Below are 17239 nucleotides of genomic sequence, written 5' to 3'. Positions count from 1 at the left end.
TGAGCAATTTGGGATTAAATTGTTATTCTATTTTTATTAAATTGTGGTTAGGCAATGTGGCTATAGAATTGATGCATTTTGAATTTATTAAAGCTTTATTTATTGCCTAATATTAAATCAAAATTTAAATACGCCATAGATACATATTCATATATTCTCAGTGGAATGCCAAGTTAAATCTCTCTTTCTCTCTTGCCCTCTCTCATCTATCTCTTATTAGAACCTTATTAATTATATGGTTCAAATCTTCTGTACCACTGTTTTTTATTTATTTAGATTAATAGTGCCTTATTAAATTTTCTCACTCTAGTTTCATTTCTGTCAATTTTTACAATTAAAGTAGTTTTAAAAATTACTTAAATATTAAATGATTTTGCACATAAGTATTTATGACTTACCCTGTCATTATTGTCAATATAAAAAGCATTGCTTTCACTCATTTAATGTTTTTTGCCCTTTTCTAATATCCTTATTTCTATCCCTGCTCTAATTTTATTTGAATTTGCCTGACACGTGTAGATAAATCCTTTTGCTTTTAACCTTTCTATATCATTTACTTCAAGTTTCACCTATAGGTGACGTATCTTTGTTATATTGTCCAACTTAATCTAAGAAGGTTTCTGTTTCTTTTTACTAAAAGAGTTTAAGTTATTTATGTTTGCTGATACAACGTGATCTTCTTCTATTAATCTGTTATGCTTAGTTTTTAAAATTTAGATTTTTTTTTTACTGCTTCTTTTCATTTTTGTTGTATGGGCATATTAATTTGTTGACTTTTCCAGCTATTTAGAAAACAGGTGTTATTGTGATTGACTCCATAAGGGATTACCTTAAAGGTTTTTGATGGCAATCTTAAAATATATTCAATGATTGATATTAATCCAAAACAATACATTACCCACCTTCATTTGTAGAGAGGAGGTGTTGATGTTTTTGCTGTCCCCCATAACCCCAAAGAAAACAAATTTATAACTTGTTAAAATACCACTTTCAGGAAGGCATAGTTTTGCTAGCGAATTATTTTTAGCTGTCTAATATGAACTAATTACAATGCTGCATATATTGTTCCAGAATATTGAAAAATATGGAATCTTAAATTTATTTGATGAATCTAGAACAACTGATAATATTCACTTCTTTTTTTATAGAGGTTTTATGAGGTGAAATAATAACTAAAATGTTCTCAGCACAGTATCCAGCACATATTCAGTACCTTTATTATTACTTATCATATCAATAGAGGCTCAAAAAAGTGTTCATTAAGCAGTCATTCCTTGTAAGTCTCTTTAAATGTAAGGACAAGAAAGATACTAATTTTAGCCTATTTAGTTTATTAAAATTTTGACATAGCCTTCAAAATTTGTTTGATAAAGCCACCATAACACATAGTTTGCCTTACAGTGACATATGTTTTCCTCCTTGGAAGTAACTAGCAATTTTATTACCAACATAGATTCCTGGGCCTTATTCATACTGCTGAGCCCGAATTTCCAAGAGAGAAGCCTGGTGATTTTTTTTTTTTTAAACCGGTGATATTAAGGAAATTTGAGAAATACTATAGATCAAGTGTTGGGACTTTTAGACTTTATTATTTTGGATTTGTTTAGTAAATTTGATGTGTTTGTTAAAATAGTTACAGCATAGACTCATAGATTCCTTCCAAGTCAAAGCAAACAGTCACATTAAAATTCATTAGAAGGGCTCTTTTTAAAAATGTTTTAAGGATTCGTATATCATCAATATCTAACACCTTTCTTATCAGAGAAACAGAGCGGAGATTCCCAATAATATCAGGAACAATAAAGACATAGGGGATGACCATGATTAGTATTAGTATTTAACTCTGACAGCTGGGCTGCAACCTCAGGTCCTGGAATCCAGAGGCCCTGGGCTGGGACGCTAGTTGCTCCTCTAACCATCTCTTTAATATCGACACATTGCTTCTCTGTCCCTCAGTGTTCTCCACTCAGAAATGGAGATAAGGATAGTATCCTCCTCGTAGGATGTGGGGATACAGTGGGGTGATGCATGTGATATGGTGAGCAGAATGCCGAGCCCATTAGTTAGCACTCCCAAAAGCCAGCTTTCTAAAATTCCCAGTAATGAACAAATGAGGAATTGGCTCAGAGAGTGTGTGGACCTGCCCGAGGGCACTCGAAGTAAATGTGAACTCTGGCTTTGGGAGTCAGTCTAGTGCTTTTCTCACTGCCGCTTAAACCTGAACTTGGAAGAGCTGGAACATGAGACACAAACAACAGGAAAATAGATTTGATGTCCAATGCAGGCTAACTCCCTGCCTCCCCTCTCCCCACGGCACCAAAGGCCAGGCGGTGAGCACTCCTGCTTCCTAACTCCAACCCTTCCTTTCACTTGGGGAAGAATCTTCTAGCACCTTCCACCTAACTGGGGGCAGCAGCAGGATAGATGGGAGAGATGCCACACAGACCCCATTCTGGCCTTCTCACACTACCCTTTAAAAAGAAGCAGCAGGCTTAGTACATGAAATTCAAAGTCACCTCTGCATGGCGGCCTTCCCCAAAGTGGGCGGTGCTATAGGTTTGCTCTCCCAGTAGGGATGGTTTGAACATTTCATCACCAAAACCACAGATCAAGCTTGAAGAATGTGGCAAGATTAATTCTGTGGGTCTTGACTCAGAGCTTTGATTACCTACCCTTCACATAAACAAATCACGTTATTTTTCCCACTTTGGTGGCTGACACTCTCCCCATGCCCAGGGAGGCAGGAAATGTGCTGATGTCAAAATGTAAACATCTTGGAATGGGCCTGGCCCATGGCAGGCCAGGGCAGCCAGGTGGCATTAGGAAATACCTGTCAGGTGTATGTCTGGGTGGATGAACGAAGGAGTGAACAGCTGTGCACAGACCTTTCTTGGTTTCCTTAGCATGGTTGATTTTTTATTCCCATTCATTTGTAAGAGAAGTCTCATATCTGCTATGATGATAAAAGGTGGTCAAAAACACTTTTGTTCCTGTGAAAACCAAAAATGCAGAGGTGAAAGCTTAACAAGGACGGGCATCTGGACTTTGGGGTTCCTGCCTGATTTGCCCCTGCTGGCTGTGTGGCTTTGGGCACATCAGCTCACGCTCCAGTTTTCTGTAGAAAGCAGCCAGTAATAGCTACTCTGCTCAGCGCACTGGAGCTGTAAGGTGCACTTGACAGTTCATACAGAAGCTTTGTTGAGGGCACAGTTCCATTCTTATTTACCCCTCTCACGACAAAGAAAATCTGTTCAGTGCATTTTTTTACTGAATGAATGAATGAATGAATGAATGAATCAATAGGTATTTAGAGCACCACAAGCCCTAAATAACTCATTTTAAATGATCATTTATGTCTCTTCATCTCCTGTTCTGTGACTTTGATGGTGGCAGGAAGGGTGCCTTCTTCATCATTGTACCTCTGAAGCCGACAGCAGGGCGTGGCAAGCAGTAGTTCTTGGTTGTAAAATTAGTGAATGCAGGATAGAGGTGATACTATCACAGAGAAACCCCGAAGCCCCAGCTCCTTCTCTCGCTCGAAATTTATTTATTCTGTCAATCCCGCTTGTGTTAAATGTATCTCAGTTCACTTTATCTGAGTGTCTTGTCTCTTCCATAAACTGTGAAGTCTCAAGGGAAGTGACACTACCTACTATCTTGGCAGTTTTCCTGGCCCTTGAAGAAATGCCTTCAGCTGGGGGGGTGGAGCCAGTGGTACAGGTCTGGCTGACTGTTGGACCAATAGTATTTTAAAAATAAGGTTATTTTTTCTTACTATAAAAGTAATGAAAGCACATGTTAGAAAATTTGGAAACTACAAAATTTTATGGAGAAAGAAATTAAAACAAACCTTACCCTAATTCTCCCATCCAAGGGCTATTCTACGTTAGAGAATTTTAATTTTATTTGAATTTAGCAAGATAAAAAAATTAGAAATTACTTAATTCTTGATATATGTTTCTTCAATGTAAGGGGCACTGATTCCTAAATAATTTCTTGCTCCTGCTCTCTGCTTCTCTAAGCAGATACATATGAAGAAATGGATTTCCTGTATTTTAACACATCTTGGATGCGCATGACTTTACATGTATAGTTATTAAAACTTGGTCGAAGGTCAGAAGCCACCAATGAAGTCTAGACAAAAAAGCATAGATGATAATTTTTCTTTAATGAGGTAAATAACAATATTCTGACTTTTATGATTATTATTCTCAATAAAGGTTAATAGGGAAATGCGAATCTATGCTAAAAATATCCCGTAAAAGTAAATAAGCGTGTTGAAGATGAGCAGACAGACACCTGATGGGGAAGATAGGGGAGAAGGCACGTTCCTATCATGACCTCAAGTGCGTTCATGCTGTCAGATGACTAACTTGTTCTCTCCTTTCTTCTGAGTCACCTGAACAAAAGAGTTTGAATTTATTTATGTATACGAATATATATAAAACCGTTTATGCATGACAGATGGTGTCCTAAACTCATTTTATTCTCACAACTCTATTATTTTGAAGATGAGGAATTGAGGAGTGGGGGTAGGTTGGCTAAGATCCCACAGCTAATATGTGGCACAGTAGTTTTGAGTGAGAGGAGACTTTCACTGCATTGTTAGCAGGTCTGTAGGGGACTTCAGAGAGATCTGGTCCAACCACCCGGTTTCAGTCTTAGGAAACTGAGGCCAGAGTGGTTAAATGATACTCAGCGTTTCTTAGGCAGGTATTAACACAGCTGGGCTAATCTCCAAGTCTCCTTATTCTTATTCCAGTGCTCCATCCATAATTCTGACCTTGGTTACAGTCATATAATTTCTCTCAGGACTAACTACCCTAGGCTTTCAAAGCTCTGTACTTGGATCCATTGGTGACGCTGGCATTTACTCTCAGCAGTTGCATCATTCGGTGTGTGGAGGATCTCCTGGACAATTGAATCTGTCTGCAATGCCGTGACAGTTAACAGGATGGTATGTTATGAGATCCACAGGTTGGAAAAAGCTGGAGGTTTAGATGACTGCTGGTTCTAGAAATGCGACGCACTGATGTGTGAGAAGGTGCAGGCCAACTTCACCCTTGTCACTTAGAGTTAGAAACCCAGGTGAGAAGGTGCTGGAGGGAATACAGCTACCACTGGCGCCAATCAGCACGTGTGGGCACAGAGCATGTGCTAAGCCTTGGAGAACTCCTTCCTTTGTGTCTTCATTTTCACCACCAGCTTCTTGTTTTTTAGCAACGGTTTGGTTGTGTTCCCCAGGTTTCACCCTTTCAACATCTGAATGTCATTCCTTTGGCTAACCGATTCTTTTTTTTTCTCCACTTCTTCACTTGGTGATGACAGGAGAAACTGTTAGTTTTTAAAAAGTTGATTTAATGGTCCACTTGCAAGAAGCCACATAGCAACCAATCTGTTCTTAAGATTTGGAATTTATTTGATTTATCTTCTCAGATGACTTATTGAAATTGTCTTTAGAATGTGTCTATAATGGGTGTTGTGTGCTCTGCTGATGGCACCAGATCCAGAATTTCCATCCAGGTATTTATTTAATTGTCTCTTCTAATTCTTTCTACTGACACTCATCTTGAAGTTACTTTTGCCATTTTGTTGGAACAGCACCCCACCCCTGCCCCAAACATTTAACTCCTCTCAGATAAATCCAAGCCCAACCCTGAAATTCCCAGGTTAGGCCTAAATCAATACCAGACTCTACGGTATGTTAGTAATGGCTCATAGTTCAGGGGGAAGAATTTTCATGAGTAGTTTCAGAGATGCAGATAAAGGAAGCAGAAAGCCCACACTTAGACGAGAACGATCATTACTTAAGACAGGTAGAAACAACAGGGTGCAGAGGAGAGGAATTTATTGTTAGAATGCAAAATGAATATTGGAAGTATGTATGAGAAAGCCTGAGCCTCTCCAAATTTAAGCTGAACTCTTTCATTACGTTTGAATTTGGTCTTAAGACAAGAATGGAAAGATTCAGGGTCTTTCGAAGGGAAGGATGGTCTACTGGTGTGGGCTATTTCTTGGAGCTTTGTCCATTGATGGACAGGCTGCTCTTCAGGGAGTGCTCCTTGACCTGTGAAATGGAGCAGAAGTGCCATCTTCTTAAGTGTGAGGAGGAGACCTCACGGAGGCATGGACCATGAGCCAGGCTTTGCTTTCCTCCCTGTCAGAATGTACGTGACACAATCAAGCATTTTATAAGACAAACCCTCCTGTGTGTGTCAGTTTCCTCCTCAGTGAAATCAGTAGTGTGGAAAAGAGATGCATTCAGAGATATTGTTCTATCAACACTGTCATTTGTTCTATACTAAGGTTTTAGAATCGTGAAGTTGAAAGCACCTTAGAAGTCATGTGGTCTAACCTCTGGTTCAGTTAGGTCTTTGCTGTATACCAAACCATGCAAAACCTAAGTGGCTTAAAACAAAGTCATGTATTATTTCCCATAATTCTGTGGGGTGGCCAGTAGTCTCTCTTCCACTTTTCCTGGGCTCATTCATGACTGCTTTCGCCTGGAGGGTCATCTGGGTTGCAATGTCCAAGGATGCCTCATTCACCTATTTGAAAGTCAGTGCTGGCTGTTGGTTGGGGGCCCTTGTTCTCCATGTGATTGCCAATGTTCTAGTAGATTAAACCAGCTTCCTTACAGGGCTATATCAGGGCAGGGTTCTAAGAGGGAAAAGCTGCAAGGCCTCTCAAGGACTAGTCTCAGAAGTCACACAAGGTCACCTTCAATGCATTGATCATAATGCAAACACAGGTAGGCTAACTCCCCTAATCCAGCGCTATGTTCACTCTGTAACACACTACTCTCCGATGGCCATTTTCAAATTCATTCATCAACCCAATAACTATTGTTGGGTAGGTATTGCATGCTAGGAACTGTGCTGGGCATTTTGGTAGATTCAACGATGAATGAGAAAACATCCCTTTTTCTTAAAGTAACCTGTAACCTATGCCTAGCATGACATTCAAAAGGGGTTAACTGACCACATTTTAAATAGGACTGTAAGAGACTTTTAAAGTCTATAAGAATGTGTGTTATAAGGAGAAATAAACGCCCCTTCTTATCTTGAGTTCAGTAGGCATTACCATATATTTTTACCAGGACAGTTGAAATTCTTTTCCACTCTCTACAATCTCCTCCACAGTAAGTTTAATACATGAAGAAAGACAATATCCAAATTATCATAAATCTGTCGGCATTCCATTTCAGAACAGAGGCAAATGGAGCTTCCATGTATCTGAAATGTTGTATGTATCTGGATTACCGTTTTATCCTTTAATGGGGTGGACCTCAGGGTCAAGTTTTATTATATGCATCTTAAAAATGTAGAGCTGGAGTTTCAGAGAGGGGAGTGGAGAGGTGACCTGAGTCAGGGTGGGACATTAACCTTCTGACCTCAGGGACTGATGGATCTCAAGCAGCGCTAGACTCCAGAGGGGAGGCTGTTTTGGCATCGGGAGGAAGGCCAGATGCCCTGGTGTTTCATTTTAAGCTTTGAAAGGTTAAACTTAGGCTTGCCTTTGCCCTCTAACCTGCCAGGGCCACCCCAAAGCAAAGACCACCTTTAGAGTTCTCTGCTCCTTCTTCTTGGACTTTAATTCTGCTCTTCCCCCATTTCTGGGTACCTGAGGCCCACTTATCATTAGCCACTGCTTCATTCTGTATCTGACTTCCAAGGGAGAGTCAGCTACCAGTTATTTAGGCTTCAGTGTGCATGTCAATTAGTGGGTGAGTCTGATCTTTTACTGAGGAAAGAAAAGCTTCATTCGTGGGGAAAGGGATTCTGGTCATCAGCAAAGTAGGTTATGAGAACATTCCTGAGGCCCCTCTGATAATACCTGCTACTTTCTGTTCTTAACACCCATTCAGAGAGTCTAAGATTCTAAGGTTGAGCAGTAGAATTTTAGAATTGAAAGGGTCAATAGAAATATCCATGATACTCCTTATTTTGTTGGTGAAAACAACAGACACAGAGAGAAGTGGTGGCTTGCCATAGTACACAGCTAGTTAGTGGCAGAGCTGGGATTCAAACTTGAACCAGTAGGTCTTTAAAGCAGCAAAGTTTGAGCCAGATATTGTTTTCTCTTCCAGAGAAATGGCTCTACACAGAGTGGGACAGTTTTCAGTAGCATACATGCTCATAGATCTTTTATAAGGTGGTGAAGGGTGCTAGGGTTTTTGATACAAAAAGGGGGGGGGGAATGGTGAGGAAGAGGAAGTATGGACTAGTTTCCAAGTAGCTGTTGCTACTGTAGTTGCTGCTGCTACCGCGATATGACACACCGACGTGGCACCCGAAAAACAGCCTTTGACAGATTGAATCGTAGGCTCTAGCATTCAGACATGAGCCCACTATGTGGTGTTGGCAACTCACACAGCCTCCTTGCTCATCTGTTAAATGAAGCACAATAATCTCTAAGCAAATCCACAGACTCTCCAGCTCTAGAGCTGGGAAGACAAGATCATGATACAGCAACCAGAATGGGCACAGACTTGGAGTAATAAGGGAGTAATGGTTGGAATAATAGAGTAATGCTTGGAGTAATGGTTATTAGCTGTTTTAGGGACAGCAAAGAGGCCAGTTTGGCTAAGAGGAAGGATTTATGTTGGCAAGTTTTAGTAAAATAGAGATAATAGTTACTTTCTGAACATGATAAACTATGCCTATCAGGCACAAGGAAATAATGATCACTCATGATGCTATAATCCAATTTTGCTCTTGAAGTATTAGACAATGCCATCAGCTCTTTGATATCTCTTGTTTTTGGTCCACTTTTAGACTCAGTTCTTTAACTGAGCTTAAGGGTCCCGGTTCTGTACTGAAAAAAAGTAGCTCTTTAATGGTAAAATTTTTGGTATCGTTGACAAGTAAGTGGAGGAACTAATTTTAGGCAGGAGTTTTCTAGATGGTCTTCAAATCGTAGGTTGACATCTCTCCTGTCTTCTCAATGAGGCATCTTCAAGGACAGGCATGTTCTAGCAGCTCTTCATGACAGTGCTTCCTGAGTTGATAGATAGGACGGCCTTGTGGAAGGAGCCCTACTCCTGAGAAAACCACATTTCAGGTCTGCCACTCACCAGCCAAGAGGCCTTGGCCAAGGCAGTCAATACCTTCAAACCCCTGCATGTCTTTATAAAAGTAGATATAATGACACCTACTCTATGTCACAGGATTGTTATAAGGATCAAATGAAGAAAATATATGTGAATGTGTTTTATTATGGAAGGAAATTTATAGAGATGAGGGGTGGTTCTTCTCTGGATTCCTCAAGCCTGTGGGTCTTCAAACTCCAGATTGTCCATTATACTTCTGTGCTACCCTGTAAAACCACAATCTTTTCCCAGCGCATTCAAGGCTCTGACCACCGAACCCCACACACCCGGAGTACATGGCTCTCCAAGTCAGATCCAGTGCAGACTTGTGTTAGCAGAGCAGGTACAGTTAAAAAGCCTGGGGCTTTGGAATTTTAAAAAGGGAACCAACACCAACATCTCTGAAATAAATTGATTTGGTTGAAACTCTTCCAAAGAAATTACCTTAATTCTGAGACTAAATATGCAGCATTCCAGCCCAAATGGACTTTTCTTGGCCAATCCCTTGAGAAGTAAACATTCAACTTTAATAGGGGAAGGGCAGTAGAACTTACAGTTTTAGCTCACTGATGTCACCCATTGCTTTTTGAGCCAAAGAACAAGAAAATCCAACACTTCCTTCAAGTATGAAGGCATCGTATGGGAACGATACAAATATGTTTGTGGTTTCCATATATTTTCCTTTAAATAAAAACACAGGGATTGAAGAGGATACATTTTTCAGAATCTTGACAGACATATGTGCTTTTCTCAGAGAGGGGCCCACCTGGGAATCTTGGCTGACTGGTCTAAAAGGCTGTCTTTTTATTCCTCGATTAAAAAATCTGATAAAAAATAAGCACAGAGGTTCTAAACTGTGGCAGAACTTAATGCTAAGTCAAACTTCAGAAGTCAGGTCCTGGCTAAGATCTTAGTATTAGGGAACAGGAGAGCCCTTGAACTTGAAAGGCAAGTGCTCATTTTATTGGGGAGGAAGTGACAAAATTAAAATCTGGGAGAGTTGTCTAACCTACCCCAGGTCACAGGGCTTCTGTCATCAAGGCTAGACTAGGACGTAGGGCTTTTTGGCACCAGGACTCCTTCCACCTTGCTTGATAACAAGTCATTGCTTGATGGCAAAGATATTATCTTCAGGCCCCCGGAAGTCCAGTGATAAGGCAGCGGCACCTCACCTCATGTACCGAGGCAGGTTATAACCACCTTCCAATGGCAGTTGACTGGAGTCTAGATTTGAATTCCAGGGCCTTCTGGGTAGGCGAATCAAATCGCTGATTTCAAATGTACTAGTAGAGCTTGCTATTTTGAGCCCATCTCTTGGCGATTTCCACCAGAGAGTGCAGAATACTTGGTGAATCCAGTTCAATTCTTTCAACTTTAAACAAGCACCACTGAGGTAGGCAGATGTTCAAAAACCAGAAGCCCATCCCAGCCTCATGATCCAAAGAGGAGGCAAAGATTAGAACCTCTCCATCTTTACATCCAGGGTCTCTAACACCCAGTTAGTATTTAAATAACATTTGGTGATTGAGTATGGATGGTTAAATGTTAAGTTGGTGGTGGAATTGCCCTGAGTGTGGAGTAGAGGGAGTGATCAATCTTCCTGGGGTGTGGAAAAGAACAAGGTCAAGCAAAGCTTCAAAGCTGATATTTGATCTGAGTCTTAAAGGAAAACACATTGCAGAACAAATGATCATCCTCTTGTCTATTCAAGTTTCAGGTTATGCAGATCTGATACTTGAAAGATACCACTTGTATGTACATAAAACACCTAAAGGTCCCTGATATGTAAACTGACCCCTGGGGCTGCGCAGAAGACTCAGGGGTACCTAGCTTGTTGGCACCAGAGCTACTGGGTCTGCCTCTGGAGGGAGCTACCTCCTCAGGGAACTGGAGCCAACTGGGGCCTCAGACTCGGCCTGGGGCGGCCTCACCTGACTGCCTGCATTGCCCTCTCTTGGGTCCCTGGGAAAGACTGTTGTACTTGGCCTCCCTGCACTCCCAGGGTACGCAATTACTCAGAAACTCCCAGCTGCTCCTCAGCCCCACACTGAGTTTCCAAACAAAACCTGTGAAAACAGAGCTCCAGTGGCAGCTTCGGCCACATTTGGCAGCAGCCCCTGTCCACAGTACACCAGCAGGCTCTTGAATCCTAGACACTCGCCACTCCAGAGGCAAAGGAAGCCTGGACAGGCACTGTCTCTGAGACACATCCAGGAAAGATGTGCCCGGGAACTCATGTATTCGATGTTTTTCTTTCGGCTCCATCCAAACCAAAAGGGGCAGAGTATCTGTGCTGTGGCCTGTCCCTTTATTACAGGCACGGGCTCAGACCGCGGCAATTGCACCGTAACAGAAAGCCTCTCCTCCTACCCACCTGATCTCATGGAGGTTCTGAATCTCTGCTTCTTCCTGTATGGAAACCGGGTGTTTATGTGGCCCCTCCTCCTCGCTCCTTCACCTTTCCAATGACCCTGTCTGTTCTATATTTGAGCTTGCCTCATCTTTTCTTCCTGCCTTCTTGCCATCTCACTGTTATTAGGTGCCCTCACTTAGTTCCTCACTTCTTTTCTTTTTCTGTTTTGTTTGTTTATTTTGTTCTTAGATTCCACATATAAGCGGAATCACGTTGCATCTGTCTTTCTCTGTCTGATTTACTCCACTTAGCACAATATCAGCCAGATCCATCCATGGCGCCACAGGTGGCAGGAGCACATTCCCTTCCGTGGCTGGTCAATATTCCATTGTATATAGGTACCACCTCTTTATCCATTCTTCCATTGACAGACACCCAGGCTGCCCCCACATCCTGGCTTTGTAGACAATGCTGCAATGAACATATGGATGCACATGTCCCCTCCATGTAGCGTTTGATTTCTTTGGATAAATACTCAGCAGTGGGATAATTGGGTCCTTTTTTGTCTCTTGTTAGAGCCTTTGTTTTAAAGTCTCGTTTTTCTGGGATAAGTATTGCTACCCCAGCTTTTTTTGTCATTTCGTTGCCATTTTCATGTCATACCTTTTCCATCCTTTTACTTTCCGTTTGTGTGGGTCTTTCAGTCTGAAGTGAATCTCTTGCAGGCAGCATATGTAAGGGTTCTGTTTTATTATCCACTGAGCCCTCCTGTGTCTTTTGATTGGAGCATTTAATCCATTCACATTGAAAGTAATTGTTGATATGGAGCTATTGCCATTTGATTATTCATAATTTTGATTTTTTCCCCCATCTTAAAGAAGTTCCTCTAACATTCCTTGTAATACTGATTTGGTGGTGATGAACTCCTTTATCTTTTTCTTGTCTGGGATACTCTTTATCTGTCCTTCAATTTTAAATGATAGCCTTGCTGGGTAGAGTACCCTTGATTGTAGGTCCTTGATATTTATTACATTGATTATTTTGTGCCAATCCCTTCTGGCCTGCAAAGTTTCTTTGTGAAATCAGCCGACAATCTTATGGAAGCTCTCCTGTAAGTTTGGTTTCCTCTCTCTTGCTGCTTTTAGGATTCTTCCTTTGTCTTTAACCTTTGCCATTTTTATTATAATGTGTTTAATTATAATGTGTTTGTGTACATCTTGTTTGGGACTCGCTACACTTCCTAGACTTGTATATCTGCTTCCTTCCCCAGGTTAGGGAAGTTTCCAGTCATTATTTCTTCAAATAGGTTCTCAAACCCTTGCTTTCTCTCTTCTGCTTCTGGTACCCCTGTGATGTGAAGGTTGCTATGCTTGATGTTGTCCCAGAGATTTCTTAAACTCTCCTCATTTTGGGGGATTCTTTTTTCTTTTTGTTGTTCCAGTTGGATGATTTCTGCTACCTTGTCTTCCAAATTGCTGATTTGATCCTCTGCTTCATCTAGTCTGCTGGTGATTCCTTCTAGTGCATTCTTCATTTCAGTTATTTTATTCTTCACTTCTGACTGGTAATTTTCCATGGTTTCTGTGTCCTATTTTAATGATTGCTATCTCTATGTTGGAGTAGTTTTGAATTCTGTATCTGGTAGGTTGCTTGACTCCATTTTGTTTAGTTCTTTTTATGGAGTTTTCACCTGTTCTTTCATTTGGGACATTATTTCTTTGTTTCCTCATTTTGGCTGCTTCTCTGTGTTTGTTTCTATGTATTAGGTAGATCTGCTATTTCTCCCAGTCTTTGCTGGGTGGCTTATGTAGTAGGTGCCCTGTGGGGCCCTGGCACAGTCTCTCTGGTCACCTGCTCTGGGTGCTCTAGGAGTGTCCCTTGTGTGGGTTGTTTGAGTCCTTCTGTTTATAGTTGAGCCTTGGTTGCTATTGGCACATTAATGGGTGGGATTGACCCTCAGGCTAATTGGCTGTGGGATTTGGTCTCATCCATAGCTAATGGGCTGCTGTGCAGGGGGCTTTCCGCACTGAGTGGGATTTGCCCCAGCAGGCTCTGTTGCATGTTGAGATTGCCCTTTGTGTGTGTTGCTTGTCGAGCTAATTGGGGGGTGCTCTGCTGTGGTCTGAAACCAACCTCCAAGGATGTTGGTTCTGGGGCCTCTTGCAAGGGGCTCTGGTGCAGGCCCAGGTCAACCACTGCCTGTGACCAGTGGGGGACTACTTGGTAGGAGATACAAATTGATCTGCAGTTGTTCGCTGCCTGTGCTAAACCTGGAGGTGCGTGGGAGAAGCCACTCTGTGAACTACCGACATCTGCCACCAGTATTGGCCCTGGGGTAGCTCTGCAAATAGCCAGGACACCCCAAGGCCTGCTGCCACCTGCTGGATCCCTTACAGTTGAGCCCCCAATAAAGCGTCTTGCAGTAAGTAAGTTGGGTGAGGTGGGGTCTCAGGGAATCTCTAGAGTGAGAAGAGTTGTGGTCGCCAGGTTAATGTAGATTCTGGTTTGGTGTCAGTACTGAGCCTGGAGTTACTCAGCAAAAGTCTCAGAGAACACTGAGGCCAGTCACCACCTTCCTGGGGCCTATGGACTCTGACAGTTTTCCAAGACAGAGAGCAATGTGGGTGGGGCTGACTGCTCACTGAGAATATGTCTCTGGTGTTGGACGAGTTGGACAGGATGGGGTCTCAGGAATTCAGCAGGGTGGAGCAGGAGACCTCACCAGGCCAATCAGATTCAAATTTGGCATGTGGGGGAGAGCTCAACACAAGAAAAATGGCACCAACCTGCCAGTTGCAGGGTATGAGGCTCCCTCAGAGAAAATGGCGACTGTCTTTCAGTTCTTGCCTCAAATTCATACATCTCAGTCTTCCCCTCATATGCCTCTGATGCCCCGAGTCACCATCCCTCTGCCGGGGCTCAAGGTGAGTGCCTGTGAGCAAGTGAGTCTGTGTGTGGGCTACTTAAGAGGACAGTTGGGTTTCTCACAGCCTTCAGTCCCACCTGGATGGTTGGAATTCCCACAGTTTTTCACAGCTAGATGTTGTGGGGGCTCCTCTTTCTGTCCCCAGTGCTCTGGGCTGGGGAGCCCAGTGTGGGGTTGGTGGGGGACCTTCGCTCCTCCAGGGAAACCTCTGTGGCTGAGCTATCCCTCCCGATTCTCAACCACCACAGGAAGGTTTGGGACTGGCCCATTTTGCATCTCTGCCCCCTCTACCAGCCTCAATGTGGCTTCATCTTTATATCCTTAGTTACAAAACTTCTGTTCAGATAGACTTCAGATGATACTCTAGGTTGATTGTTCTGTGATTTAGTTGTAATTTTAATGTGTTTATGGAAGGAAGCAGGTGCAGAGTTTACCTACTCCACCATCTTGTATCTCCAGCTCTCCATTTCTTACCTGCATTATTTCAATAGTTTTCTACTATTGTCTCTTCCTACATTGTTTCCATCCTTCAGAGACAAGCTGTTGTTGAAACTTCTCTCTCCAAAGTGTATACCTTTAGTGAAAAAATTCCCCTTCTCAGAACCTTCCCTGGGTCAGCTTATTTACTCAGTGATGTCCTGACATCTTATCCTGGCATTAAGACCTTGCCTGATCAAGCCCCTATGGCAGAGGGGGTCAATTAAAACTTTTACTCCCCACCCATAGTGTAGAGATGTTTGTTGGAAGTGGCTGCCCAGGCTGGGACTACATTTCCCATTCCCCCATGTCCCAAACTCTACTCTGCATCTATTTTTGCAAATGAAATGTAATCAAAAGTGATGTTTGTCACTTCAGGACCCAAGTTGTTAAGAAGAGGGTGTACCTTTCCTACCATCTCTTTCCTTTTCTGTCAATTGGAAGCAGAGTGTTCTATGTCCAGGGGTTTGAGGAACCACAAGATGCCAGCTCCTCCCACAAGCCTCCCCCTCCCCCCATGTATCATGTGGTGTAGGAGGACAGAGGCCATGGTCTTGGAAGCGAGACTGCCAAGGTTTGAACACAGGCTCTGCCATTTCCCACCAGCTGTGTGACTTTGGCTACGCCCCTGAGCCTCTGTGCCTCAGTTTCCTCGTTGTGAAACGGGCAATAATAACCTACCTATTAGAGCTGTTTGAGGATAAAATGGGGTCATATTTGTAAAGTTCTTAGAACAGAAACGGTCATAATAAGCATGATTGAGGCTTCACATCTCATAGCTCTTTGTTCCTTCTCACTTTTCTTGCTCTACATCTGTTCCCCAGCTCCTTTAGACACTGAGGAGTCAGGGATGAGATCAGCCCAAGGCCTAGATAGTGGGTGGGTCTACTCTGTGTGTCACTGACCACTGGTAATTAGCGAGGGGCTGCCTGAATGCTGTGTGGAGGGTGATTCTGTGCCAGAAAGAGAACCATGACCAATGGCTGCATGTGTCATTAATTCAGGAGAGGAAATAGTGGCATATGTGTCTGTTCCCAAAAGAATTGGGATTTTACTAGAAATTGTAACTTAGAGGAATGAACAATTAATTACAGAATTTCAAGTATCTATAAGTAAATGTTCAGAATTCAGATGAATCATAGAACCTTAGAGCTCTAAAGATTATTTACTACATATTCTCATTTAACTTGGGAAGAAACCAGTGCCTATAGACATGTGACTTGTCCAGGATGCCTTGATTGATTGCAACAGAACAAAGACAAGAATCAGGCCCCTGACTAGTGTCTAGTGTTGTCCTTAAATATCACAAATGTTAACCTCAGATGAATCTGGTAAAGCTTTTCACACCTTGCTCTCCTATCTAACAACCCTCAATTGTTCCCCCACTACTTTAAAGATAAAGGTTAAGTATCTTATAAGTATTGAAATCATCCATAGTCTAGTGTCCTTTCCCTACTCAGAATCCCTCAGTGGCTGGTACTCTTTACACTGTTGGTGATGTTGTAAATTAGCATAATCTTTTTGAAAAGCAGTTGGCAATACACATCAAGAACCATAAACATGTACTATGGTCCAGTAAGTCTACTTTTAGATCCCTTCCTAAAAATATATCCCTTAATACAGAAAAACCTATATATATAAAGATGTTCATTGTAGCATTATTTATAGTAATAAAAAACTGGAAAGGCCCTAGGTGTTTACCATGAAAAGGATTTTTGAATAAATTATGATATATTTACTAGATGAACAATTGTAAGATCATTATAAGTTATGGAGATAAAAACTATGAAACAACATGAGACATATCTATACGAAATAATGTTAAATGCAAAAGCAGGATATAAAAATATATGTAGAGTATGATTACAATAATCTGAAAAATACGTGTAGGAAAAACACTAAAGAAATTTAAAAAACTGTCATATGGGATTTTTTTTTCTGTTATCCAAAATTTATGCAATAGCCCTACATTATTTTTCATAATATATAAAATGTAATTTTTCTTAACGGTGGATGTTATCATTATGAAATGTTTAGAGATTCCTCATTGCCTACTAAAGGATAAAGGAAAACACCTCATCCCAACACTTAAGGCCCAGCATCTTGCCCCAGTTCTTACTTCCTATATCCATTTCCTGGAACTTTGGTTTTTCATGCTCCCTATGTTCTTGTCAGGCTAGTCCTACGTGAGAAGGAGGCTGTGGGGTCAGGGAAGGAAACATGGAGCCTGGAGATGGACAGACTTTAGTGACCCACCTTTGTCAATTTTTAGCTGGGTGGCTTTGGACACACTGAGTATCTCAGAGCCTCCTCCTCTATAAAGAGTTTCCTCCTCTATAAAGTGAGAAATAATATTTATCTCTCAGGCTGCCAGAGGGATTAAATGGGACAA

Source organism: Rhinolophus sinicus, linkage group LG05 (assembly GCF_036562045.2).
Source record: "Rhinolophus sinicus isolate RSC01 linkage group LG05, ASM3656204v1, whole genome shotgun sequence".
NCBI lineage: Eukaryota > Metazoa > Chordata > Mammalia > Chiroptera > Rhinolophidae > Rhinolophus > Rhinolophus sinicus.
The sequence above is the reverse complement of the archived record's forward strand: the minus strand, read 5'-3'. Positions refer to the sequence as shown.